The sequence below is a fragment of the Hemicordylus capensis genome, chromosome 6 (genome assembly GCF_027244095.1).
Source record: "Hemicordylus capensis ecotype Gifberg chromosome 6, rHemCap1.1.pri, whole genome shotgun sequence".
In the NCBI taxonomy this organism is placed as follows: Eukaryota; Metazoa; Chordata; class Lepidosauria; order Squamata; family Cordylidae; genus Hemicordylus; species Hemicordylus capensis.
The window spans coordinates 58911830-58939587 of NC_069662.1; the positions used below are offsets into that span (position 1 = coordinate 58911830).

General features: G+C 46.9%; 1 protein-coding gene and 2 long non-coding RNA genes across 9 annotated transcripts in view; 2 read left to right on the top strand and 1 right to left on the bottom strand.

The window, feature by feature from the left end:
- Positions 1 to 27758, top strand: part of LOC128329273 (leucine-rich repeat-containing protein 37A3-like) — a 115112-nt gene that overhangs the window by 45270 nt on the left and 42084 nt on the right. The window lies entirely within an intron of this gene.
- On the bottom strand, positions 1109 to 27677 carry LOC128329285 (uncharacterized). Of its 2 annotated transcripts, none has more exons than XR_008309605.1 (3): positions 27608 to 27677; positions 4690 to 4764; positions 1109 to 1405 (listed from the first exon to the last, which is right to left on the bottom strand). It is a non-coding gene; the product is annotated as an uncharacterized LOC128329285 (long non-coding RNA). The 2 variants fall into 2 exon arrangements; XR_008309604.1 differs by lacking the exon at positions 27608 to 27677 and adding an exon at positions 5942 to 6059.
- Positions 5757 to 11674, top strand: LOC128329283 (uncharacterized). Its single transcript, XR_008309603.1, has 2 exons — positions 5757 to 6439; positions 11217 to 11674. It is a non-coding gene; the product is annotated as an uncharacterized LOC128329283 (long non-coding RNA).

Here is a 27758-nt window from a genome sequence, read left to right on the forward strand (position 1 = left end):
AACTGGCCCTATCCACTCCCAGTACAATACTTCCAGTGACTGTTAAAAGCTGGTGTCTATCTGATGTTTCTTTTTAGATTGTGAGCTCTTTGGGGACAGGGATCCATATTATTTATTTATTTATTATTTCTCTGTGTAAACTGCCCTGAGCCATTTTTTGAAGGGCAGTATAGAAATCGAATGAATGAATGAATGAATGAAACAGATGATAGCCAGCTGATGCAATTGTCTGTGTCTCATCACCTCATAACCTCCTGGTGTTCTTCCTTCTGCTCTCTGTTAGTCCTTTGAGAGTGCATCACACCCTGCCTTCCCTCAGGCTGGTTGCACCTACAAGCAATACCCAGACCACCTTGCCTTCCACTTCCCTGTGGAGTTGCAGCTTTAACAGGTCTCTCTCTCTTTTCCTACCACTTTTCCTCCTTCAGAAACATAATTTCTGAGCTGGAACACTTGGAATGACTTGTGCAGTGATTTCCTGTCAATTAATTTGCTACTATACCTTAAATCAGCTGAAGTTACTGGACACTTTTAAAGGTAAAGTGTGCCGTCAAGTCAGTGTTGACTCCTGGTGACCACAGAGCCTTGTGGTTGTCTTTGGTAGAATACAGGAAGAATTTACCATTGCCTCCTCCCACACAGTAAGAGATGATGCCTTTCAGCATCTTCCTATATCTCTGCTGGCCTATATAGGTCTTTCCCATAGTCTGGGAAACCTTCCAGCAGGTCATTTCCCCTTCAACGTAGCCCCATGGAGATAGTAATATGACTTTGATGGTACAAGGGCACACATTGCTGTAGTGAGGTCATCCTTGCCCAGCTGATGAACCAATGGTGGGAAAGCCTGCTTTGCTACAATATTTCCCAGGTCATGAGTAGTCTTCTGTTATTTACATTATACCTGGGTCTTCACACCCTAATATTGATTCATCTCCTAGTAGTGAAAACATCACACAATTTTTTGCCAACAAAATTGCTCTAATCTATTTCAAAATGGATCACTCGCTCTCTACACACACACACAAACACACACACACACACATACATATATTGGCCAGTTTCAACATTCATATTGACTTAAAAAAAAAAAGTAGACCAACTTGATGATTCTCAGGATTTATCTCAAACTCCTGATTTCTGGAGATACATGAAGATTTCTGATGTGTATTTTTATTAATGTGCTTACAAATTTGAATGAGTGAAAAGTATTGACCACATGGTGACAACTAACTTAACAGGAAAGCACGTCTCTGCTAACTGGGCAAACACGCACCTTTTAGACTTCCCTCTGGTCGCATAGTACAAGTAATGCAGCCAGGATGTGCGAACAGGTTCGACCTCGAGCTAGTTCGGTTCCATGGTCCAGGGTTGAATCGAACCACCCGCTGTTTCGTCCGACCCTGGACTGAACACACACACACAGACACCAGAGACTGTTTGGGGATTCGTGAACATTTTTTTTTAAAAAAAACTGAAAATAAATAAATAATGTCACTTACCCACTTTGGGGGAGTAGTTGGAGGCGGCGAGAGGGGGTGTCAGTGGATGTTTCCCCAAACTGGCCCATTCAGCTGGCTCTTCGGCCCATTCAGGCCTTCCCCCTTGGTGCGGTGTCCATTTTGGAGACTGCAAAATTGGCCTCTGAGAAAATTGGCAAAATTGGCCTCTGAGCAAAATTGGCCTCTGAGAGGCCTGGGTCATGCCAAGCCTCTGAGAGGCCAATTGCACAGGTGTGGGGGCCTCCAAAATGGCCACCACGCTAAAGGGGAAGGCCCGAATGGGCCGAAGAGCCGGCCGAACGGGCCAGTTCAGGATGCATTTAGGCCAGTGGGGGGAGGACACACGGACACCCCCCCCCGATGCATCTAACAGCTCCCCTGGAGGGGGTAAGTGATATTCAAAACAATTTTTCAGTTTTAAAAAAATTGTTCACGACCCCCCCCCCCCACAGACAAGAACGAACCCGGGGGGGGGGTGAGGGGGTGCCGGACTGAACTGGCCCGGTCAGGTTCGAGTCTGGTCCAGACTTGAACCCAACCAGGACAGCCGCTTCCATGCACATCCCTGCAGCAAGAGTGTGCCGATTCATCATCCCAGCATAGTGCCCCTCCCAGTGGCTGTTGTTGGTATCTCTTTTATGTTTCTTTTTAGACAAGGAACCATCTTCTCATTTATTTTGCTATGTAAATCACTTAGCACCTTTTTTGGGCATAAAAAGCAATATGTAAATATTCTAATTAATAAGTTCAAGGTCAAGCATTTCACACATCTTCATATTCACAATGAATCATATAGATTCTTTTTCCCATTTAAATATTTCTTGATTGGCTTGAAAGATAGTAGGCTGTGAGCATTTTGTTTATTTTACATGGATCATTTTGTCATGGCATTGAAAGCAGTTTGGGAGTTATGATCAAAGGACTTAACATTTATACAAAATTGTTTGTAAGAGCTCAAAGTGCTTCCAATACAGTATTTCTGTCACCTTTTCAGCAATCCTACAAGGCAAGCCAAGATTGTTATCATGGTATTATGTGGGGTGGGACAGAGTGGGGGCTGAGGGTGAAAATTAGTGGGTTGCTTAAAGCCACCAAGTGAGGCCAAGCTGAGATCTGAAGCAGGGCCTTCCTAGTTCACAGTGGGTGCTCTTTATCACTAGCCCCGGAATGGCTCTCAGGCTCATGTACTGGTAGAGAGCATCACAAAGTCAGGTAGCCCAGAATCATTTCTACCAGCACACTCTCCACATTTCACTGGTGAAAAGAGGGAGATGCCCATGGATTGATAGGAGGTATGGCCAAGCAACCTGGAAGGTGTGGTGCATAATGTGCAGAGGCTAGTCACCTAGGAGACTCTGACTACAGGCATGCCGCAAATGGAAAGCAGGCAATAAAGTGCATACAGATTACATCATTCCAGATTAGCAAAGCAGATGAGCCAAATCCATGCCTTCCAATATTTTGCAGATACACTGGTCAGTGCCAATTCTCATACCAAGCATGATTGCCCAGGACCACCGCCACCCCGCACTATTGCACATTGCTGAAGACTGGATTCTGCCTGCTTGTCTGCTGCGCACCGGCTAGTGCCTTAGTGTTGTGCACCCATTGGAATGAATGCAGATGCACTAGAGGCATGTTGCATTTACACATCCACTTAGAGATGTAATTTCTAAAGGCTGTGGGGTGGGAGCTGAATCCTGAAGAATGACAACTCTAGCAGGTTGAGGGAGGGTTGAACAATTCTGTGGGTTGAACAAAGCATCCCCAAGAGCCAAAAAGAGGACCAAAACAGGGACAGTGGTTTAACAGGAACAGATTCCAGAAAATACGGTCTGTCCCTGGGAAACAGGATCCTGTGTGCCAGTATTTCCCAAACGTTTTGAACTTTCCCCTTTCCCAACTTGCTCTACCTTCTGCCGCACCCAGCCCACCAGCAGTCATCAGGTGACTGCACAGAGATCCTCACATACAGGAACAGAACAGGACAAGAATACGACTTCCACCTAAAGTCATTACACGGATTATCCCCTATGCAGGGAAGCGTCACAGGAATAAAACAGTGGAGCTTTCTCAAGCTCTCTTCTTCTCATGTAAAAGTAAGTCAAGGCAATGCAGGTGCAAGGACCTCCACGTATATGGTCCTGTGTCAGGGTCATTCAGCCTGCCCAAGGCTCCATCTGCCCCATGGTTCTTTCTCTCCATACTACAACGGTGCCTCTGTCCACTTGCAGTGCCCTGCAACCCTTCCATGGTTATGTTTGTTCCCCAGGTATCTGATGATGAGAAGTTTGTCAGTTGAGTGTACTGTCTGCAGTGAGCTGGGGGGGGGGGAGGTGGCAACACTGGGGGTGGGGTGGGCAGGGGCAGGGAGGAAGGATCTCCTTATCCAGGGTGCTATCTATCTATCTATCTATCTATCTATCTATCTATCTATCTGTCTGTCTATTTCTCTTAGATGTACCCATTGCTAACCCCATGCGTGGCAGCTCTTGCGATAGTTTGCGAGCGAGGGAGGGAGGGAGAGGAAAGTGACAGCGGCGGGGAACATAAGGCCAACGGATAGGCCAGCGAATGGGCAGGCAGGCGGGTGGGCAGGGAGAGAAAGCAGTGGCGGCGGCAGCGAGGGGTAGAGGAAGAGAAAACAGTGATGGCGGTGGGTGGGGGAGAAAGCAGCTGGCCAGGCAGCCGGAGAGAGGAAACATTGAAGCGGGGGAGAGGAGGGGGGATGGCCAAGGACGAGGGGGAACTAGAGGTGCAGATGCTCTGCATCCAGGCCAGCTAGTTTACTCTTATTGCTGGTAGTTCAGGCAACACATCTGAAGAGCACCATGTGGCACCTACACACGATAGCCTCCTGAAGAGCATTAGGAGGCGCCCCATGATGCACTCACATGGTGCATTATGGAAGCTCCGGGGGCCTCCTAGCCTCCTAAGCTCCCTGCTCCCTCCCTGCTACCAGCAGAAGCCAGCGATCGCCTGGGCGGCTGATCCGGCTGCCCAGAAACATGGATGGGATCACCTGCGAGGGAGGTAAGTTTTTTATGGCTTCCTCCCCTCATCCCGTCCGAGCCCATTTCCCAATCATGAGAATGAGCTGTGTGTGTTAAGCCATTATCATCATATATAGAGAACCATTTTTGTAAGCAAAGGTGGACGTAAACATGGCAACATTTTAGCCTTCTCTTACCATAGCTTTTGACGTCCCATCTAATGTCAAGTGATTTTTCAGTTGCACTTGCAAGCAACACAATCTTCCTGATACCTGTTTGAGGATATAAATAAAGCACTCATTATTACACAGGGTGAGATGTGGTGAAGAAAAAGCAACCCCCCAGGCTAATTTTCACATATCACTCATTCCTGCATGGGTGTGGTGGTGTGCAGCCATTCAGATGAGATGGAAGCCTGATAGTCATGAAGTTTGAGTAATATAGCATTCACCAGAACTGTGGAGGTCTTTTGTTTCTGGACTGCCACTAAGGAGGTGGAAAACTTTATCCTGTATCCTTGGCAGCAGTCCAAAATGAGGAAGGTTATTATTCCTACACCAGTCCAATCACAACCAGAGTTTCAGGTAGGGGTGTGTGTGTGGGGGGGGTGGGGAGGATATTTTTTGTTTGGGTTATTTTTGCAAGACATTTTGTCTTGGATTTCTTGTAAGAAAAAGTGACCCTGTTTAGCATGTGCATCTTTCAGCAGTTCATAGTAGCCTAGGCATTCCAGTGTCTCTCTGGAAAAGGTCATCCTCATATTTGCCACTAGTCTTAATTATGCCTAAGTATCTGCAGAATTTTTGGTATGCCAGTATAATTAGAGGGCTGTTCTGTTCCAAGGTGCTTTGGCCATTGCATCTATAGTGACTGTGAACAAACTTTCTGCTGTGATTCATTAGCACTCTGCAGTGCCTTTTACTTTCTGTTCTTTTAGATGAGGGAGCAAAGTTCCCATATACTGTTTTATCCAGGGAGAAAGAACCTGGGCCACCATCAATCAGGGGCCGTGAGCACGGCCCCAGACATGCCCACGTCTGGTGTCAGGTACGGGGGGTATGGTCTCCCTCCCAAATGGGGCTGCACAGCATTGGCAGTGCAGCTGGAATGGCTCCCCCTGCCTTTAAGAGCTGTGCTGCCCAACATAGCGCGGGCCGATCTCCCTTCAAAACAGGGCCGCACAGCCCTGTTGGGGAGGGAGGCCACGCCCCCACGCCTGACATCAGAAATGGGGGCGTGGCTAGCCAGACCCCTGCGTCTGATGTCAGACATGGGGGTGGGGTGAGAAGGCCACGGCGGCAGCCACCCACAGGCCACCGCCAGCCTCCCTACGCTCCTGGTTTTATCACATTGTATTGCTTCTGTGAATGACTGAAGATTGGAGCATGGGCATCCTCAGGACTTTTTCCAGGGGCTGGGGGGGGGATCTCTAAGCCTATGCCAATTTACCTGGGAATAAACCCCCACTGAATTCAATGAGAATTTCTCAATTGGGGGGTGCCCCCCTCACCTCCCTCCAGATGGGCTTGGACTGCAGAGTTGCCTCTTCTACTCTAAACAGCTAACAGTATCTGCAGTGACTTGTAGACATAGGCGTAACTGGGGGGGGGGCAGGGGGGCATGTGCCCCGGGCGCCATTGAGGTGGGGGCGCCATACCAGTCTCTGCCACCCCCACCCCACGGCCCACCTGCCCAGCCCCAGGGCCCCCCAGCCACTTGCCTCCAGCTCCGCTGATCGGCAAAGAGGCCTAGGATCGGCAAGGCCTGCAAACTGCAGAGCTCTTCTCTCCCCGCCTCTCAGCTGATCGGCGGGTGGGCGGGGCTTCCAGAGAGGCCTCCGAGTAGGCCTCCCTGAAGCCTGAACTCGAGTAGGCCCCAAGCAAGGAGGGAGGAAGCAGGCAGCAGACCCTCTGCCCAGACCAGACCATCCAGAACAGCTATTGCTAGGTAGGCTGTGAATTCCTTTTTGTGGTTACCCCCATATATAGGGATCTGCTTGCCATAGGGCTTTGATATGGGGGGGTGGGGCGAGACTGGGAAGTCTCTGAATATTTAATTTAAAACAGACTGGAAAATGTGCTGGCTTTAAAAACAAAAACTATCTAAAAAGGCCTATAAGTGGCTTGTTTCATGTCAGAAAATTACAAAAACCTTCTGGAACAAGTATATTTTATTTTCATTCATTCATTCATAAATGCACTTATGTTCAAGTTGTTTTGCAATCCAGAAGGTCTGAGTGAGAACTGTGAAGCATGTGTTGTGATTTTATTTTATTTTATTTTATTTTTCTTGTGTGCGAACTGCTCTCCAATAACTTGCAGGGACTTCAGGGTCAATCTGGCCAACATGTGAATGCAGCACCTCCATTCCAGAGGAGATCTGTGTTAAAGGGCTTTAAAAGCCTGGTGTGCAAAGACTCCTGGAATCAAACTTGACTGAATTTGTTCAGAATTCTGAGAAAACAAACATAGGCTCACCCTGCATGGTTGAAAATATCATTTGCTAATCTGCAGCGAGGGGTCCATTTTAATAATTAGCATTGCTAGTGTGTTCTAGGCATTAAAAGTAGCACAAATATATAGTACTCAATGTATATCACTATATACTGTGAAGTGTGCATGCGTGTATTCAGTGAAATGTATTTCCAGGTAGCATACTTATTTTGAAATATCAGACTTAAATCCTTGGGGGCCTGGGGTGTGTGGAGGCCCTGGACTTTGAGGGTCTGGGGGTCCATTTTGAAATCCTGTCTCTGGACCCATTCCAACCTTGCTATGCCCCTGGCGGAATAGTTACATATGTATTGAACACTACACATGGGTTTCTGCATAACACCTGCACAGAAGAAACTTCATGTAGAAAATGTGTCTCTTGTAAATTGACCCTGAATTTTCCATCCTTGACTGGGATATCTGAGAGTTAGAGTCAATATTAAAAGAACAGCACACTGCTTGTGACAGGAAGGGGCAAATTACAACGATTTCTTAGTTTGGCAGGGGCTGGTTTTGGCCCTGGCAGAACTTGGCTGTCTTGCTCCTGTTTCAACTGCCTCTGTCTAGTGTGGCAAACTAATGTATCCTCCTCCCTCTTGATGTCAAAGTAAGCACTAGTGTGGTGAATGCACATATCATGAACCAACAGTCATCATACGACAAAGCCTGGCAGGAATCATTCACTGGTTTATAGACACACCCCCACCCCCACCACCTTCTTCTTCCCCTATTTTGCTAGTGGCTATTTGGGCAGGTGATCCTCTAGGACAAAGTCATGTTTTTTTTAAAAGGAATGAGAGGAGACAGAGAAAATGACACTTGGAATCCTCGCATAACTCCTGACTGTTGTTCTAAGTCTTTTACAGGGATGGCTCATGTTTTCAGGTTTTGATCAGCAACCATGTCTAGATGGTACAGTGTTCCTTTTAACGGGGATTTCCAGATATTGCTGACTACAAGTCCCATCATTCCTGCTTGGACAGTGGCGCAATTTCAGTGCTTGCCCTAGGTGCCATTTTCCCTAGTTACGCCTCTGAATACTTGTCTTGTCTTTTCCATTCTGGGACACAAAACCTATCACTATGTTTAAAAGCATTTATTTTCTGGCCATGAGGACTGCAAACTTAGGCTGTTGGTGTGCAAGACATTTCTTTAAAATATATATTTCTAAAGAGCCTTGTAGCCTCATGTTTCCTTTTCCCTGTCCCAGTATACTTGCACGGATGCAGCCCACAACCCACATTTGACTAGGGCTGTGACACATTTCCATATTTCCGGGGGTGGCGGGCGGCACGCGGCGGTGGGGGGGGGGGGCGCAATTTCAGTGCTTGCCCCGGGCACCGTTTTCCCTAGTTACGCCTCTGCTTGCAGAACTTGCAGGAGTTCATTCTCCAAATAGTTTGGCCTCAAGTACAAAGATTACTTGTTTCTATTCTAGGTGTTTCCGTCGGACCTAAGGATGGGAGGCAATGGAGAGCCACTATCCTCAATGATGAATGTCTGCTGGTTTTCTTCGTTTTCTAGACTCAGACCACAGTGTGTCTGCAAGCAGTCCATGTTGATGAGATGTTCTGCTCTTTTTTCAGTACCATGAAAAAATAATAATAAAAAAATAAAAAATACAGGAAGCCAGTTGAGCAACTTCATATAATTTCTCATTTGCATAAGCTATTTGGATTTTTTTCTATTTTTCATAGTTTATTCCAATTCTTATGGGAGTATGGTAACTGAAGCCTTGCCTGCTCCATATAGGAAATCTTACTCAGGAGACTTGATGCATTCAGAGTTCACCAAGCAGGGGCGTAGCTAGCCCGCCGGCGGCCCATGTGCGGCCGCGGCAGGTGCCCCGATAGCCCCGCCCCCTGCATCTGATGTCAGACACAGGGGATAGCCACGCCCCGCATCTGTTGACAGACGCGGGGGGCGTGGTCTGGCTCCCGAATGGAGCCTTGAGGCTCCGTTCGGGATCAGAAGCTACAGCAGCTTAACTGCTGAAGGGGCAGCGTGGCCCCTTGGGCAGTTAGACGAAGGCTGGTGCTGCGTTCGCAGCGCAGCCCAAGAGCGGTTCTTCCCTGCAGGCAAGAGCCACTTCTGGGCTGCGTTGCAAACACAGCACCAGTCTTAGCTCCTGAAGGGGCCACTGCGTTTGCAAAGGCAGGGAAGAGTCGCTCCTGAACGCAGGAGCGTTCAAAGGCTGGCGAACGCAGCGCCAGCCTTTGTTTAGCTCCTGAAGGGGCCGCTAAACTACCGCCCCCGTGTCTGACGTCAGACGTGGGGGGGGTGTCAGGGCCACGAATGGCGGCTCCTGATTGGGCACGGCCCGGGTTCTTTGAACCCGTTCGCCCAATGATAGTGATACCTGTGGTCAGGCTTGTGATCATGTCTGAACCATAGGGACTCCATCTTGGAGTCCTGTTAGCCTGACTCTGAGTATGCTGTGGGAATCAGGTCAGCGCCTAATCAAGCTAGCTTTGCTGTATTAACAACAGGATGCTCTGTTCTTTGTCAAGCCAGCCCACTAGGCTGGTTGACACTATCTCTTTAGCTGTCTATTGTTTTCACTCCCTAGTGCTAGGCTCCAGTACTCTCGCTAGGGGGAGATGAGCTGATAAACTATTACCAATGTAGATACATTTTAGGGCCCTTACAATGGTCCTGCTGTGAGCTTCAAGGTTCTGTATGATGATGGATCACCTCCTGTGATGGGATTGGTGGATTGCTTGCATGTACCAATCTGTATCAAGTATGCTTTGATGTTTTTCTCTTTACTATGTATAAAAGCTATGGGCAGACTCCCCCCGGGGGTCCGTCTTGTCTTTGGGAGCTATCCCCTAGACGGCCACTTTGTTATTCTGCAGAATTCAATAAAGTTTCTTTGAACTATAAAGCTTTCTCCTTCTTGGTAAAGCGAGAATTGGCAGTCGTCTACCAAGTAAATAATAACCCTTTGGTTAACAATAGCTCCGCCCCTGTCACCAAGCATTGCCCAGAGTATCAAGCATATCTTTTTCATGAGGGTTAGAAACAGGCAGACAGGAAGCTGAAACTTTCAAGTAGCTAAACTCTGTGCTCAGTACTACATTCCGTACTTATTTTTCATGTTAGTACAGATGCAAAAACAGCCTTATTTTTTTCTTCCTTGTGGTAGCCAGCCCTTAACTAAGCAGAGTCCACCTTGGTTGCGTTTGAATGGGAGTCTACATGTGAGCACTGTAAGATATTCCCCTTAGGAATTGCTGATCAACTTTGGCCCTTCTGCAGATGTTAGCCTACAACTTCCGTAATCCTTGGCTATTGGCCACTGTGGCTGGGGATTCTGGGAGTTGTAGTGCAAAAACAGCAGGGGTGTGTGTGTGTGTGTGTGTGTGTGTGTGTGTGTGTGTGCTAAATTGAGCAGGCCTGTCCTTAGGGGATGGAGCCACCCTGGGAAGAGCATCTATGTTCCAAGTTCCCTCTGCCAGTTTGTGTAGACATTACTGAGCTAGATAGACCAATGGTCTGACTTGGTATATGGCAGCTTCCTATGTTCCTATAAGTTTCCTGATATATGAAATTGTCTGCTCAGGCAGGTTATAATGCACATAGCCAAGTGGCTCATAACCTACCAAGCTGGAATGAGGTCTTCCAGCTGAAAGTTAGCTGCCTGGCCTTCCTGGTTTTCTTTCATTGCGGTGCCACTCTTAAGGATGGCAGAGAGGTATTCTTGGAACCCACAGCTCCCTGGGTGAAGGTGGTCATCAAGGCCATCCTCAATAAGTAAGTTGTCATACTCTTGCCATTGGCTTCTGCAGAACTTCCTGGTGGTTTGTGCCCTGTGGGGTCAGACTCTGGTTTATCTCTCCCACCCATTCTGTCACTTTCCTCACTTACTGCCTCTGCCTAGCTCGTGAGTCTTAGTAAGTCTGGGTATTTTAACCCTAGTGTTCCATATGCTGTCAAAGACTGCTGCGGATGCACTGAAGAGACATTTTCCATAGAGAAGTCTTACTGTTATGACTGGGAGAAGAACCAGGCCGGATACATTTGGAACGGAACACAATTGAACAGAGACTGCCAGACTCCATTAGGGATCATTTCTCCACGTCTCACCTTTGCCACCTGCTATTTAAAACTCACCCAGACACTTAATGATACTATGCATTTGTAAAACCATTTTGCTTATTTCAGTTTAAGTATTTTTGAGCCTTTCTGAGTGCCTGTTTTCTAACCTCTTCTCCTCCCCTTTTTTCCAGGGCTCAAGCCAATATCGAATCACAGCTATAAGGAGAGCTTCTGCATCCCTCACGTCTTGCTTCACTGAAAGAAGCGGAGCCGTTTCAATCCAGCCTCTTTTAAAAGTCACTTTAAACCAGGAATGCTGGTTCCTTATTTATATTACATAAGAGGGTATGGGTCAGAGAGGGTATGGGGGTACGGCTCAGAGAAACCACATACCCTGAAAGCATGAAGATAACGAGATGGGAAATGAAGGCCTTTTGGAAAGCAGAATGTATTACTCAATGCAGCTGCAATAGTTGTATTTACACCAAAGCTATTATGCTAAGCCAATTGGCAATAGTGTGAGCCTTTCCGACTGATTATTTATTAATGCTACCATATTTGAAATATTATTTATTACACCTGAACTCTTGTGTGTCTCATATGGGTTTTAAAAATTGTAATATTAAAGTTGGGTGGAATGTTTATTTAATGATTTGCCAAAGAATGACTGAGTTTTCCTTACTTGAGAGTTCCTTACCAAGAAAAGACATTCCAAATTGCCACAGCTGTATGTGAGGTGACCTATTTCTTAATTTATGTATTTATGATCCCTTCTTAAAAGGGCAAAGAGGCATATTCTAAAGCGGTGGCTCTTTTATTTAGCAGTGGGAGATCCTATCCAAGACCTGCACATCATCTTTCCAGTGGCTGTTGTGGTGTCTCCTTTGTGAGCCCTTTTTCGATAGGGAACGGTCCTGTTTCTTTACCTCTGTGAACCACTTTGGGAATATTTTTTGTTGAAAACCATCATATACAAATCGATAATAATAATCCTCTATAATAAAATCCCTGGCGTGCGTCCGTGTCAAACGCCTGGCGTGCGTCCGTGTCTCCCTCAGCTGTTCTGGGCATGCACGGAGCGCATGCCCAGAACACACCGAGGGAGACACGACCGCCGGGACCAGGCGGCCATGTTGGACTGCAGCACAGACAATTCCAACAGTTAAAAACACACACACTCACATTGAAAAATGCGCTCCGCTTGCGAGAGGGGAAACCTGTTAGGCAGCACCAGTGGGCATGCGACCCCCGGCCATGCGACCAACCGGCAAACCCTGCCCCACTCCCCTTCATGGCCACCAATGCCCAGCCCGCCCCTGAAGGCTCCGTCCGGGTCCCACAAAAATCTCACCCCCAGCCAGAGCAGACTTGCCGCTGCCTGAAGTACGCCAGCAGCAAATGCCGAAAAGGAGCTCGGAACTCGGTGGGGAGAAGCCGGAGGAGGCGGCGGGCTGGCGGCCGCTTAGTCAGCCAGCGAGCCAAGCATCGGAGCCAACGAAGGAGCAGTTTCGCTCCCAGAGGCGGAGGGACGGCCGGGGGTGCGCGATGGAGCCGCGGGCCCTGCCAGGACAGCTGACGGACAGCTGACGGCAGCGGCTGGGGTCCTTGAAGATGGGGAGGCTGCGGGAGCCGCCGCGGAGGCCGCCCCAGGAAATGGCCACCGAGCCCCCGCGCTGTGCGACGAGCAGCGGCGAGGCTGAGCGCCTTCCGCGGGCCATCCAGGGAGACACGCTGCTGGGCTCTGCAGCGGTGACGGTGGGGGAGGTCGAAGAGGAAGAATCGGGTGAAGGGACAGGGCGACTCTTCAGCAGTTGCGTCCTGCTTTCTCATCAGGTAGCCGGGCACATGTACGGCAAGGATAAGGGTGGAGAGTGAGGGTGTTAAGGGCAAGCTAGGGAGAGCGGGGCAGCGAGGCGAGGCAGGTCCGCTGCTTCTACTGTGCTGGGTGTGAAGGAAGGAAGGAAGGTATGGAGAGAGAGGGAGAAAAAGAGAGAGAGAGAAGGAAGGAAGGAAAGAGGGAAAGAGAAAGAAAAAAGAAGGGAGGGAGAAGAGGGGGAAGGAAGAAAAGGAGGGAGAGGGAGAGAGAAGGAAGGCAGGAAAGAGGGAGAGAGAGAGAAAAGGAAGGAAAGGAGGGCGAGAGGGAGGGAGAAGGAAGGAAGGAATGGAGAGAGGGAGAAAGAAGGAAAGAGGGAAAGAGAAAGAAAAAAGAAGGGAGGGAGAAGAGGGGGAAGGAAGAAAAGGAGAAAGAGGGAGAGAGAAGGAAGGCAGGAAAGAGGGAGAGAGAGAAAGAAAAAGAAAAAAGAAGGAAAGGAGGGCAGGAGGGAGAAGGAAGGAAGGAAGGAAGGAAGAAAGGCTACTAGCGCCTGTTATTTTAACGGGCTTAAAAATACTAGTAATGATGATGTTGGTGTTGGTGTTGGAAATCGAGGATGCCACTGTTGCTGAACTGTTTCAAAATCAAAACCAGGCAACCACCCCTTTGCCTTCACCTCAAAAACCCAAATGCCATTTAACAGAAAAGCAACAAGAACTAAAGCAAAAAATAAATGAGCACATGAACCAAACAACCACCAGGGTTCGACTTCCAGCTCTAAAAACAGTTGCCAAAAAACAACTCGCTCAGGCATTAAAAGATGTCAATGCTGCACTTGCAGAAATAACAACCGATAATTTGCAAGAAACAAACCAACTAATGTACAGTGCAGCAACAATAACTACACAAGAGCTCGGATATAAGATCAGTGGACCTGTAAAAGAAGAAAGTAGTACATCACCTAAATGGAAGATTAGATTAGAAAATCAAATCTCCAGGCTTAGATCAGATGCTAGTAAATGGAAAGATATGAAAGACAAGAAGCTGAAGAATGAAAACACCAAACAGTATCTGATCCAAAAATACCACCTAGATTCAAGGAAAATTAGAGAAGTCCTGGAAATAATAAAGCACCAAATAACAGCAGTGTCAAAGAAGATTAGCAGATACGAAGCCGGAATTACACAACACAGGCAGACTCTCCAATTCCAGTCGAATCAGAGACGTTTCTACCAAAGCATAGAAGGAGAAACTGCAAGAAACCTAGAAACACCAAATAAAGAAGAAACAGTGCAATTCTGGCGGAAATTATGGGACAATCCAATAGATTATAATAAAAAAGCAGGCTGGATGAAAGAGGTCAAAAAATGTAACCAACCCATGCAAGATCTAATAATGACACCAGAATTAATCAGTGAAAGAGCAAAGAAAATTAAAAATTGGACTGCTCCAGGCGATGATGAACTGCATGGCTTTTGGCTTAAACACCTAACAAGCCTTCATAAACAACTATCAAAACAGTTCAATCACATTTTGCAAGGAGGTGATACTAAACAATGGCTAACAACTGGGAAAACTCCTCTCATCATGAAAGACCCAGCAAAAGTTGCAGTTCCAAGTAATTATAGACCGATAACCTGCCTGCCAACCAGGTTCAAATTATTAACTGGAATAATAGCAGATGAAGTCATGCAACACTTATTAACTAACAAACAGCTTCCAGTTGAACAGAAAGGAAATTGCCCGAACACCAGAAGCACAAAAGACCAGCTGCTGATTGACAAAATGATTTTAGAAAATTGCAAGAGAAGAAAACCAATCTAAGTGTTGCATGGATTGACTACAAGAAAGCCTTCGATTCATTGCCTCACACATGGATACTAAAATGTTTAGAAACAACTGGTGTCAGCAAAAACATTCAGATATTTATTTTAAAAAAGCAATGAGCATGTGGAGTACACAGTTAACAATCAATGGCGAGACACTTGGACAGGTTAGCATTAGAAGAGGCATTTTCCAAGGGGACTCACTATCCCCTCTGTTGTTCCTAATCGCCATGACCCCACTTTCACAAATACTAAACAAAACAGGCCTCGGATACCAAACATCCAAAACATCCAGTAAAACCAACCATCTGCTGTACATGAACGATCTGAAGTTGTATCTGAAGTTGAAGATTCTGACTGAAAGTCCCAGTCAGAAATCGAATCACTGCTAAACCCTGTCCGTATATTCAGTAGCGATATAGCAATGGAGTCTGGACTAGACAAGTGTGCTGCATTAATAATGAACAGAGGAAAAATAAGAAAAACAGAAGGAATAGAACTGCCCAATGGAAGCAAGATCAAGAACCTGGAAGAGAAAGAACATTACAAATACTTGGGCATTCTCCAGGCTGATAACACTGCACACACTGAAGTTAAAAGAAAAATTGGAAGTGAATACATCAGGAGAGTTGGAAAAATCCTCAAGTCCAAACTCAATGGTGGGAACACCATACAAGCCATAAACACCTGGGCTATACCTGTTATCAGATACACTGCAGGAATAATAGACTGGACCCAGGCAGAGCTAGAGATGCTAGATGGTAAGACCAGGAAAATCATGGCCATCAATCATGCTCTGCACCCCCGCAGTGATGTCGATAGGCTATACCTCCCTCGCAGCTCAGGTGGAAGAGGAATGCTGCAAGTCCATCAAACAGTAGAGGAGGAGAAAAGAGGCCTTGAAGAATATATCAAGGACGGTGAAGAAGATGCACTTCAAATGGTCAATAATGCTATTCAATAATAAACAATAATAAACAACAACTATTCAACACCAATGAAACAAAGCAGGCCTACAAGAAAGAACAAGTCAAGAACCGAGCAGAAAAATGGAGAAATAAGCCCCTGCATGGTCAATATTTGCACAATATAAGTGGAAAATCAGACATCACCAAGACCTGGCAATGGCTTAAGAATGGCAACTTGAAGAAAGAAACAGAGGGTTTAATACTGGCTGCACAAGAACAGGCACTAAGAACAAATGCAATAAGAGCAAAAGTCAAAAAATCAACCACAAACAGCAAGTGCCGCCTTTGTAAAGAAGCAGATGAAACCGTGGACCACCTGATCAGCTGTTGTAAAAAGATCGCACAGACTGACTACAAACAAAGGCATGACAAAGTAGCAGGGATGATACACTGGAACATCTGCAAAAAATACAAGCTACCTGTAGCCAAACATTGGTGGGACCATCAAATTGAAAAAGTTGAAGAAAATGAAGATGTAAAAATATTATGGGACTTCCAACTACAAACAGACAAACATCTGCCACACAATACACCAGATATCACTGTAGTCGAGAAGAAAGAAAAACAAGTCAAAATAATTGACATAGCAATACCAGGGGATAGCAGAATAGAAGAAAAAGAAATAGAAAAAATCACCAAATAAAAAGATCTACAAATTGAAATGGAAAGGCTGTGGCAGAAAAAGACCAAAGTAATCCCAGTGGTCATTGGCGCCCTGGGTGCAGTTCCAAAAGACCTTGAAGAGCACCTCAACACCATAGGGGCCACAGAAATCACCATCAGCCAATTACAAAAAGCAGCTTTACTGGGAACAGCCTATATTCTGCGATGATATCTATAACAGCAACAACATTGACATTCAAATTCTGGCATCCCAGGTCCTTGGGAAGGACTCGATGTCTGGATAAAACAAACCAGTCAATAACACCTGTCTGACTGTGTAAAATAATAATAATAATAATAATTTATAGAACTACAGTTTTGAATACTGTGAACATATTTTTGTACACACACTACTGATTAAATTATTTTAATACTGAAATGCAGAGTTACTAGTCTGTTTAATATTGTGATAAAGCAACAGTGTTATCTTCTTTGCTTCAAATGGGCAGAACCCACGGGGTGTGTGATATAAATATCTGGTGGCTGATGGCAATGCTCTTAGCCCTGATGACAACACCTATTGTGTGGCAATTGTCCTTCTGACCCACATTTCATCCTTCATGGTGCCATGTGTGTGGTGGTGACGCTTGAGTGAGACCATCTTAGCACTCACTGCTCTAGGCTGAAGACAGTGGCTGTTACCCAGCCTTTCCTGGCTTGCATGAAGCTGTGGAACAAGAGGTCTTGGTGCTTTCCGAGTTCCACAGCTCTGCACAATCCAAAAAAGATTAGAGAAGGGAAAGGAAAAACCCCTTCACCTGCACTGAGGTATCTACTAATTTGCAGCAAAGCTCTCTGAGGGGTGGTACAACAGGAAGCCTCACCCCCTCCCAGTTCACATGTAACAATGTAATTAAAATATGTGTGATAGCTACTTGTGCCTCAGTGCAAAAAGAAAATGCTGAGATCTGATTTACTTTTCGAGCCTTGGATTCTCTTCTTCCGCCCCTTCCTCCTATGAGTTGCCTTGGGGAGATCCCAAACAGTGGATGTTGAAGAATAATGGCAATCCACCACTTCCTGCATATACAGTATATATCCTAACATCCAGTGTTTGATGTTAGGATATCTATTCCCCGCAGAGGGAATAGATATCAGAGGGATATATATTCCCTCTGATTCCCCGCCTTTCCTTCATGATTGAGACAGATATTGCAATATAGCAGGTGTCATGTGGAACCGTCATTTTCACTCCATTGACAGCGGATAGTGGGAAAGCAATGCCTCAGCTCTGCTAAACGAACCGAGTGTGGAAGTGGAAGGCCCTCCTCTCTCCCAATACTTGCTCTGCAGTCACCCCACGAAGTTGGTTGGAGCTTTGGCCCTGGACCAACAAAAGGAAGCACTCCTTTCTGCACACAACACCCAAGTTCCTCATGAGCCCTCTGCAGATGTCCCCCACTCCCACAGGACTGAACATTGACTGACTGCACACATGGAGGAGAAAGGAAAACTGGGTCGGCCATGCATGCCCATGTTACTGATATAGCCATTGTCCGCTCTCCCCACCCGTCATCAGGTTTGCAGTGTGTTATAAAAGGAGCCTGAGGAGCACAGAGCTGTATGTGCAAAGGGTCCCACTCACACAAATGCGGAATGTGCAGGTGCTGAGCCTCTCTCATGAGAATGCCTGGGCAAGGAGGCAAGCATGCGGGCTGTTGCCACCCAGCCCGGTTGCCAGATCCCTGCAAGCCCTGGGGAAGGGTACTTCAGCAACACTTTCCCCAGTCTCGGCAACTGCCACAAACCAAGAGTCCAAGAGCTCCCTCTGACAACCTTGTCTCTCCCCAGCACATAGCCATGTCTTTATTGGCCCTGAATGGCCACCTGGCTTGCCAGGGATCACTCTAATCCTTGGGTGCTCTGCCACAGGATGCCCTGTGACAGCTGACTCACATATGCCGCAACGCCAGTCCCAGCCTAGCCTGTTTTGCTATTGATGTAGGAGCAATCCCCGGTCTTTCCCAACTCTGCCCACCCCAAACCACTCAGACAAATGAAGTGGACCGCACTCCTTGGAAGTTTGGAAGAGCTGAGTGGAGAACGGAAGGTATGGAGTATGAGTTCTATTATTAACCAGAGACACAAGGAACCCCACATCAGTGGGGGGCCCTATAGTTGGATGGCCTACCTCATAAGAATGAAGTCTAATGGAGAGCTGAAGCTCATGAGAGGGCCAGTCCCTGGCCAGCAAGCCAGCACAGGGGAAAGAGTATTTTGGGGCTTCCTGGACAGCTTGGCCCAGGTCTGTGAGTCCAAGTGCATTTTTTGGTCACAGTGGACCAAACCCCAGGATCTTTTGCCTGCCCTGATAGGCACATAGGAAGCTGCCATGTACTGAGTCAGACCATAGGTCCATCTAGCTCAGTATTGTCTACACAGACTGGCAGAGGCTTCTCCAAGGTTGCAGGCAGGGATCTCTCTCAGCCCTATCTTGGAGATGCCAGGGAGGGAATTTGGAATGTAGATGTTCTTCCCAGAGTGGCAGCTCCATCCCCTGAGGGGAATGTCTTACAGTGCAAACACTTCTAGTCTCCCTTTCGTATGCAACCAGGGTAGACTCTGAGTAGCTTAAGGGGACAAGTCATGCTTGCTACCATAAGACATATACAGTACATATTCCTTCCTAGGAAGTCAGTACAATCCCTTCAGTAAGATTTCAGTCCGGAGTAACAGAAAATTAGTGCCCCTCACCATCCCCCAGTATCAATAATTGTTCATGAGTGAGATTTCGTATCTGCGGAGCTCTTGCAAGGGCAGTGGTGCAAGTGGTGTAAGGAAAGGGTTAAAATGTCTCTTCCATGCGGAGGGTGGGTGATTAATGCCCAAAAGGCATGATCGCACTGAGCATGCCCCCTCAGAGTTTGTGGCCAATGGTTGCCACTTTACTGATGTCCTGCCACCTTGCCCACAATCTGGCGACACGCACGGTGTGAAGCTTGCCGCGGTGCAGCTTCAGCAGAGCAGGAAAAGAGAGGGGTCCCTCTGCCCAGAAACCAGGAGTTGCGAAACATGGTCGAACAGCTGTCTGCGGGATGATTCCCAGTTTCGCGGATTAACCACACGTTCATCTACCCAAGGTTTCACATGACATTTCAATGGGCCCAGTGAGAAAGAGAAAGAGAAAGAAGATTGTGTTTGTTGCCATCTCTCAGCTTTGGTAACTTGTGCACTTTCCCCCTGATCTATTTTTGCTTTTCTGCCATGCTTAACTTCTTGGTCATGTACATGCCATGCGTGGCTTTGCTTCAAGGGCAGAGGGAGGTCAGCAGCAGCCCGGGTTTTGCCACTGCCACGGCCCCCTAGCCCCGCCACCTGCATATTATGTCAGATGCAGGGAGCATTTAGCCACGCCCCCGGCATCTAATGTCAGACGTGGGGGCATGGTTTAGCTCCCAAACAAGGCCACGCGGCCCTGTTTGGGAGTTAAACCAGCCAGCGCTGCATTCGCAGCATGGCCAAAGCGACTCTCCCTGCCTTTTAAAGGCCCCATTTGGGAGCTAAATCATGCCCCCTGCTTCTTACATCAGACACAGAGGCCGTGTCTGGGGCACGGGGTGCAGCCCCTGAGGGGCAGCGGCCTGGGTTCTTGGAACCCGTCTGCTCAATGGTGGTTCCACCCCTGCTTTGCTTACTTTCTTGAGAAAAGCTGGGTTGGATACTGGCAGAGGGGGCTCCATGCAATCACAACTCTGCATGGAGGAAAGGTTGTCTCTGGGGCAGGTCTGTTGCCACAGAGCCAGGAGAAGGATGTGGGGAATTCTTGACTATACACACCCTTACTCACCTGTGTCAATAGTTTTATTGGCTTTATTTAGATTAGTAATGTCAAACTGTGTGTTTAATATAGGTATTAGGGCCAAATTCTTCATCACAACCTTTACTCAGTGGCCTGGTTTGCCACATAAAACTGTTTCTTCGCGACTGAAGCGCTCTCCTCTTCTTCTAAAGTGCCAGCAAAACTGTATGTGGTGTGCTTTTCTGCTTCCAATGTGCTGACTTCATGCCTTAGCCCCAAGTAAAGCATTCCTAGAATTTCCTGAAGCAAAGGGATTCTTCTCAACCAGGGCCAGAGTCAGGTTTTGGAAGGCTTCCCGGCAAAGCCCTCAGCAGGTGCCCCCTGACTCCTGGCTGAGCAAGTTACCACACACGGGGTGTGGAAAAGCAGTCAGAAAAATCTTCAATGTTTTTCCTTTGGAGGAAGCCTAAAACTCCTCTTTGAATTTTGATTTCTCCTTAAAGGAACCCTGAAATTCTCTTTCGAACTTCACTTTGGAGAAACTTGAGCACTAGACTATGGTGGCTGTGGCACTGCCACAGGCAGTGGGGCAGAGGAACAAGTTACTACTATGGCCATAAGCTCCCTGCAATTGGGCTAAGCTTATCAGTCCAGGCGGCAGAGGCAATGGTGACAGCAGCAGCTCCTTCTTCAGCATTAGGGATGTGCATAAAACCGGTTCTCCCGGTTCGGTTCGGATCCGAACCGGGTCCGAACCGGACCAGGGTGGTTCGGTTTTGGTTTTGCCGAACCACCCCCCGGTTCGGTTCGGATCCGAACCGGTTCGGATCCGAAACGAACTGGTTCGGATCTCAAAAAATAGCTGGTTTGAAAGGGGACCTTGTGTTCTACCTGCCACCCAAATTTCAAGTCGATTGGACCTTCCTCTGATTTTTGGCGATTTTTTAAAGTTTTAGTGACTTTGGGGCAGTTCCGGGGCATAGCATGGGATCTGGGCAAAAGGAGTGGGGTGGGGTGGTAGTGACTAATGGGTGCAGGCTACCACCCCAATTTCAGGGGGATTGGGCAAAGGGCTGATTTTTGGTAAATTTCTGAAAATTTCATATCTTTGGGGCATATTGGGGCATATTGGGGCAGAAAGTGGGGCCTGGGGCAGAATAGTGGGGTGGGGTGGTAGTGCCTAATGGGTGGAGGCTACCACCCCAATTTCAGGGGGTTTGGACAAAGGGGTGATTTTTTGAGAATTTTTGAAGTTTTAGTGACTTTGGGGCAGTTTGGGGGCAGAAAGTGGATCTGCCCCAAAATAGTGGGGTGGGGTGGTAGTGCCTAATGGGTGGAGGCTACCACCCCAATTTCAGGGGGATTGGGCAGAGGGCTGATTTTTTGAGAATTTTTGAAGTTTGGGTGTCTTTGGGGCAGATTGGGGGCAGAAAGTGGATCTGCCCCAAAGGAGTGGGGTGGGCTGGTAGATAGTGCCTAATGGGTGGAGGCTACCACCCATCCCCAATTTAAGAGTGATTGGGCAGAGGGGTGAATTATGGTGAATAGAAAAGGTGTGAATTCTCATTCTATCATAGCAAATGAGATATTTTTCAATTAAACAACTGTCATGACCCCACTTTCACTTTTTCACACTTTCCTTTACTATGAATAATATGAGGAAGTAATCAATTTAGCACACTTCACCTTATGAAGACAAACCTCATACAAATAAATTCACCATAATTCACCCCTCTGCCCAATCACTCTTAAATTGGGGATGGGTGGTAGCCTCCACCCATTAGGCACTATCTACCAGCCCACCCCACTCCTTTGGGGCAGATCCACTTTCTGCCCCCAATCTGCCCCAAAGACACCCAAACTTCAAAAATTCTCAAAAAATCAGCCCTCTGCCCAATCCCCCTGAAATTGGGGTGGTAGCCTCCACCCATTAGGCACTACCACCCCACCCCACTATTTTGGGGCAGATCCACTTTCTGCCCCCAAACTGCCCCAAAGTCACTAAAACTTCAAAAATTCTCAAAAAATCACCCCTTTGTCCAAACCCCCTGAAATTGGGGTGGTAGCCTCCACCCATTAGGCACTACCATCACACCCCACTATTCTGCCCCAGGCCCCACTTTCTGCCCCAATATGCCCCAATATGCCCCAAAGATATGAAATTTTCAGAAATTTACCAAAAATCAGCCCTTTGCCCAATCCCCCTGAAATTGGGGTGGTAGCCTGCACCCATTAGGCACTACCACCCCACCCCACTCCTTTTGCCCAGATCCCATGCTATGCCCCCGAACTGCCCCAAAGTCACTAAAACTTTAAAAATTCACCAAAAATCAGCCCTTTGCCCAATCCCCCTGAAATTGGGGTGGTAGACTCTACCCATTGGGCACTACCACCCCACCCCAAAATTTTGCCCCTGGGCCCCTTTTTACCCCCCCGAATCGATTCAGATTCGGATTCGGATTAAATCTGAATCCGAACCAAATCAAGGGTGATTCGGGTGACCCAGATTCGGGCACAAAACAGAACAGGGGTGATTCGGTTCGGGTCCTAGCCAAATCACCCGAAATCCCAAATTGCACACCCCTACTAAGCACACACACAGAGAAGAAGCAGGAGGCGGAGTGTGGATTCTATGATAGCATATTAGAGTGGATTGATGGTGTCTCATTGAAAATCTCATTTGCTATCATAGAATCCACACTCAATACCTCAGAAACAAGAGAACCCTGTACCCATGGGGGTGCCCCTACCAGAGATCCCTGTACCCCATGGGTTAGAAACCCATGGGGGTGGTTGGCACCCTATGTGCACTACACCACCACTTGCTCTGGGCCACCCCAGCACCCCCATGTGCACTTATAGGGCTGCTGAAAGCTCCATTATAACTTATTATGAGGAAAAACCTTAAAGACGCGTAAACTTCAAAAATCACTTAAAAATCACCTCTTTGCCCAATTCCTTTCAAATAATTCTGATAGCTTCCTTGCCCACCCTAGGAACTACCACCCACCACACTGCACTCTACGACACCCCTTTCCCCCCGACGTGAAGCTATACATTTGCTGCAATCCTAATTATTCTCTATGAGGAATTCAAAAACACTTAACAATTCACCAACAATCAGAGGAGTGTCCAATTGCCTTGAGATTTTTTGGGTGGTAGGCACCCATGCCTGTCTACCACCCACCCTGCTTTTGTGCTCCTAGGTCCTCCACAACAGGGGATATGGACTGGTTCGTGTCCCATTATACTCAATGAGAAAAATAATTAAAAATATTTCAAATATTCATAAAAAATCATAGGGGTGTCTGATTGCTTCAGGGTTTGCATGGTTGTTGGCACCCATGAGTGCTCCACAATAAGAAATAATGGCCTGGTTCGGGTCCCATTATATCCTATGAGAGAAAAATAAAAATATTTTTCAAAAATTCATAAAAAATCGTATGAGTGTCCGATTGCTTTGGGGTTTGGGTGACAGGTACCCCTGGGTGCCAGCTACCATCTGACCAATTTTCAGCTTTCTGAACCGATCCAAACCGGTCCGAACCGGTTCGAAACGAACCACCCCCAGTTCGGTTCAGATTTGAACCGAACCGGGGTGGTTCGGTTCGATCCGAACCTCCGAACCGGAACCGGTTCGGACCCGAACCGGTTCGGATCCGAACCGGTTCGCACATCCCTATTCAGCATTGCCATGGGCAGTGGCGCCATTTTACAATTCCCAGATACCTTGGCCCTTGACATGTGTCATAGCCATGGGACATCTGGGAATACTAAAATTCCACCACTGCTGAAGAAGAGTCTGCTGCTGCCCACTGTCACCTGGTAAGCTTGCTAGGGCTTAATAAGATAGCTTACTGGTTAGCAATGGGCAATGCAGCACTGATGGATTTCACTTCTTCAGCAGCACTGCCATGACTGATTGATTGATTGATTGATTGATCAATCATATTTGTACACCGCCCCAAACTTTTGTCTCTGAGCAGTTAACAATAGCATAAAACCAGTTAAAATATATACAAAAACTTAAAACAAGTTAACGATTTAAAAATCACCCACAAATTGAAACCTTAATTTATATATATATATATATTTTAAACATTAGCAGGCAAGTCAGGGCAGTCCAACAGACAGGTTAGACTAGGGGAGGCCAAGCCCCTTGCATCTGCTATGCTTCTTTTCTACTGAGCATTTAAAATAATAATAATAATAATAATAATAATAATAATAATAATAATAATTGAGAAGCATTCAATCCAGCTGCTTTGCATGCAGAAAGTCCCAGGTTCAATCCCTGGCAACACCAGGTCAGTGTCCTGCTAGCGGGGCAGTTAAATATAAAAAAATAACCTGAATTCTTCACATATTTGTAAGCAGGGGCAGGTCGATGGATTCGAAGAACCTGTCTAACCCTTCGTTGCAGAGCCTCTGAGCCTCCAGGAGAAACTGCAGAGCTCCGCACTCCCCAAGGTTGGAGGTCCCATAGCTGCCATCACCCTCTGCCTTCAGTCGCCTGTCACAGCCAGCCACCTGCTTTGGAGCCACCTCCCCTGGCTGTGCACATCCTCCTTCCATCGGCCAGGTGCCTGGAAGGAGAATGAATGCAGCCAGGTAAGTGGCTGACACCAGCCACCTCCTTAGGCCACTCACGTGGCTCTGTTCATCCTTCTTCCATTGCTCAAGCCCAACCGATGGAAGAAGGATGGGCACAGTGAACAACAGAAGGAGGTGGCTGGTGGCCGGCACCATGGGAGCCCTGACCTGAGGGAAGAGCGAGCTGCCGAGCATGCGCCAAGAGTGGGAGGGCTGCCTGTGTTCTGAACATAGGCCGCTCTCCCTTTGCACTCTCCCCTTGCTGTATTCTGAACACAGGCCACTCCCCACTGCTCATAAGATCATGAGATTTGGCTGAAATGCTGTCAGCTATGTTGCCCGCTTTCCTGCAGTCGTGGGAACTACGACGGCTCCCAGTGGTAAGCCCACTTCAGTCCCCCCCTTAAATGAGGTTAAGTTCTACTGATTACCATTCTACTGATTGTGTGCCGCCATGGCGCAGCTCTGCACTGTGGCAACACATGAGTAGACCCCGCAATCAGGAGGCAACAAGCAGCCACCCGGCCTCGGGGAATCTCCCCAGAATGCCCCCTGCGCTTGTGTGGGGTTTCCTGGGACTTCCGGCCGTTGGGTGGCCCCCAATCCCTGCTGCCCCTACCGACTCTGTGACAGAGCCGGTGGTTGTGTGGGTGGCCAGTCCGGCTGCCCAGGGACAGCTCCCTGCTCATCTGCTCAGCCCGCTTTCCCCGCAGAGCCCGTTAATGCTCTCCACACTGCTCGTGTAGATCGCCTCAGTGACACCAGCCTGAGATTTGGCAGAAATGTTGTCAGATATTTTTGTTTTCAGAAAGTAAGTTTTGCCATATCAAAAATCCAAGATGGTGGCTAAAAACAAATATATATATATATATATGGTGTTGCAATATAAAATGTAATTTTTTCACACAACAGAAGTAGAGAACAGTTCAAATCACTCATGGGTGGACTAAACAATGTAAGTATGAAAACTTATTCTATCAACCTATTCAGCAATCAAGATATCTGCTAAGATAATTTGGCTCCTTGCTCATATTAAGAGGCTGATACACAGATTTATCCATGCCAAAAATGTGGTCAAATTGAGTTGCAAGAATGTTTTTATCAAAGTGAACGACACAGACGTCATTGCCATATCAGTTCTGCCATCACTGAAGGAGCTTGGCCTTCAGACTGTGTGGGTTTCTTTTGGAAGAAGCACAAAGCACTGAAGGATTCTGGTCCATGAGATCACGGACACATTAGGGCCTGAAAAAAATAGTGGACTACCCTTCTTCCAGGTATCCACTGGGTGTGATACCATTACCTATCATCATTTTGTGCCAAAGGCAAGAGGTCTGCATGGCATGCATAGAATGTGTTTGATGATGTGTTAAGTGTTTTCACAAAACTCAGTCAGCATCCTGGCAGTAGTTGAAGACTAAGATCTTCACATCTCAGAGAGGTTTGCGGCAATCATGTATAACAGAGTTAATACGGCTGGGCCTGTAAGTGATGCAAGACTGGAACTTTTTGCAAGAAAACAAAAATCCTATTTTGATATTCTGCTGATCCAGGATGCCCTATTACTGTATTCAAAGCAGACTGTATACCAGGCAGGAATAGTATGCGGCAAGCAACTGCTTGCAAACCAAACATGGCAAGTCCTGCTGAATGGGGATGGACAAAAGAGCAAGGCACATGGGGAAAGCCTTTGGACAACACTTCTTCCTGTCACAGGATGCTTCAAGGAGCTTACGAAATGTGCCTGCAAGGTTGACTGCAAAGGAAGGGGTGAAGTAAAAGTGGTCAACTGCACTGGACTGAGTAGCTGTACATGTTTGGATTATTTTGTTAATTCATAAACCTTTTTTATGAACTATTTCAATATTGTGTTATATATTGTGTTCAATATTGTGTTCCTCATAAGAACCAGTTGTTGGACTGTATAGTAACGTAAAACATTGTTATTTACGATACATTTACAACAGAAATAATTTCAATTTCATAAGAAATATGTTCTGCTGCAAATACTGATGCTTAATTCCATCTAATAAAATATATTCCATACAATTTGAATGCTATTTTTTTCAGTTTAACCTTGGTCTGTGGTGAATATTACAATTAGAATGCAGGTTTTTTTTAAATAGGCAGCCATATTTATATATAGTTGTGTGAGTGTGTGCACACACACACACAACACACACACGCAGATGCACGCACACACAGATTGGCACCATTACTGATTTCTACATGCAAAATCTTTTCTTATAATATTTGTGATATTGTAATATTTGTGATTTGTGATATTGTTTATGCATTTTTGGCTTATAACATCCCTGCCAATTTCCATATCTGTCCATGTATGCAGTAAAATCAGGGTTTTTACAAATTGTGTTACATAAGAGTAAAGCCATTGGAAACATGAAACAGCTGGGAGAGATCATCAGGAGATTTGGTGCAGGGCGTTATCGGTATGCTGATGACACCCAAATCTATTTCTCCATAGCGCTTTCCAGATTACACCCTGCAACGGGGTCACAACGTATCTCTGAAGTGTGCTTCCACACTTCCTGTGCTGTGACACACAGTCCCTTTGCTGACAGCAGGGGGCTGTTCATATTTCCAATGCCTTGTTTCGAATTTAATTGCAGCAATATAATGTATATCTGGCGTAATGAAATTGCTGTTTTTTCAGGTTGTTAATTTTCGTGAGACTGATCACATTTTGAATGTGATTTGCCTGAACAAAAGCATTTTGCTACTGTTGAGCAGCTAAGCTGGAAAGCGCCCAGGTCAACATCATCAGGAGAAGGCATAACCTCCCTAACTGCCTGCCTGGAGGCAGTTGTCGCATGAGGACAGCTGGGAAACACCCCAGCGGCACGCTGTCTTAGCTGGAGGGAGCACTGCCGAACTTCCTGTGGTGGCCAGTGGAGGAGGAACAGGTATGGACCTGCGTTACATGCACATCCCTATTAATGACTTATGACTTGCAACTTACTTCAATCAGTTTGTTCTTTGACCACATAAGCAACTTGGAAGCCAAGCCAACTTGAAAAGGAGGCATTATCTTGGAACAACCAACTGGGTAGGAAGCACCATCTGCGAGTGCAATAGAAAGAGGCACATGAAGATGAAGTGGTGTCAGACCA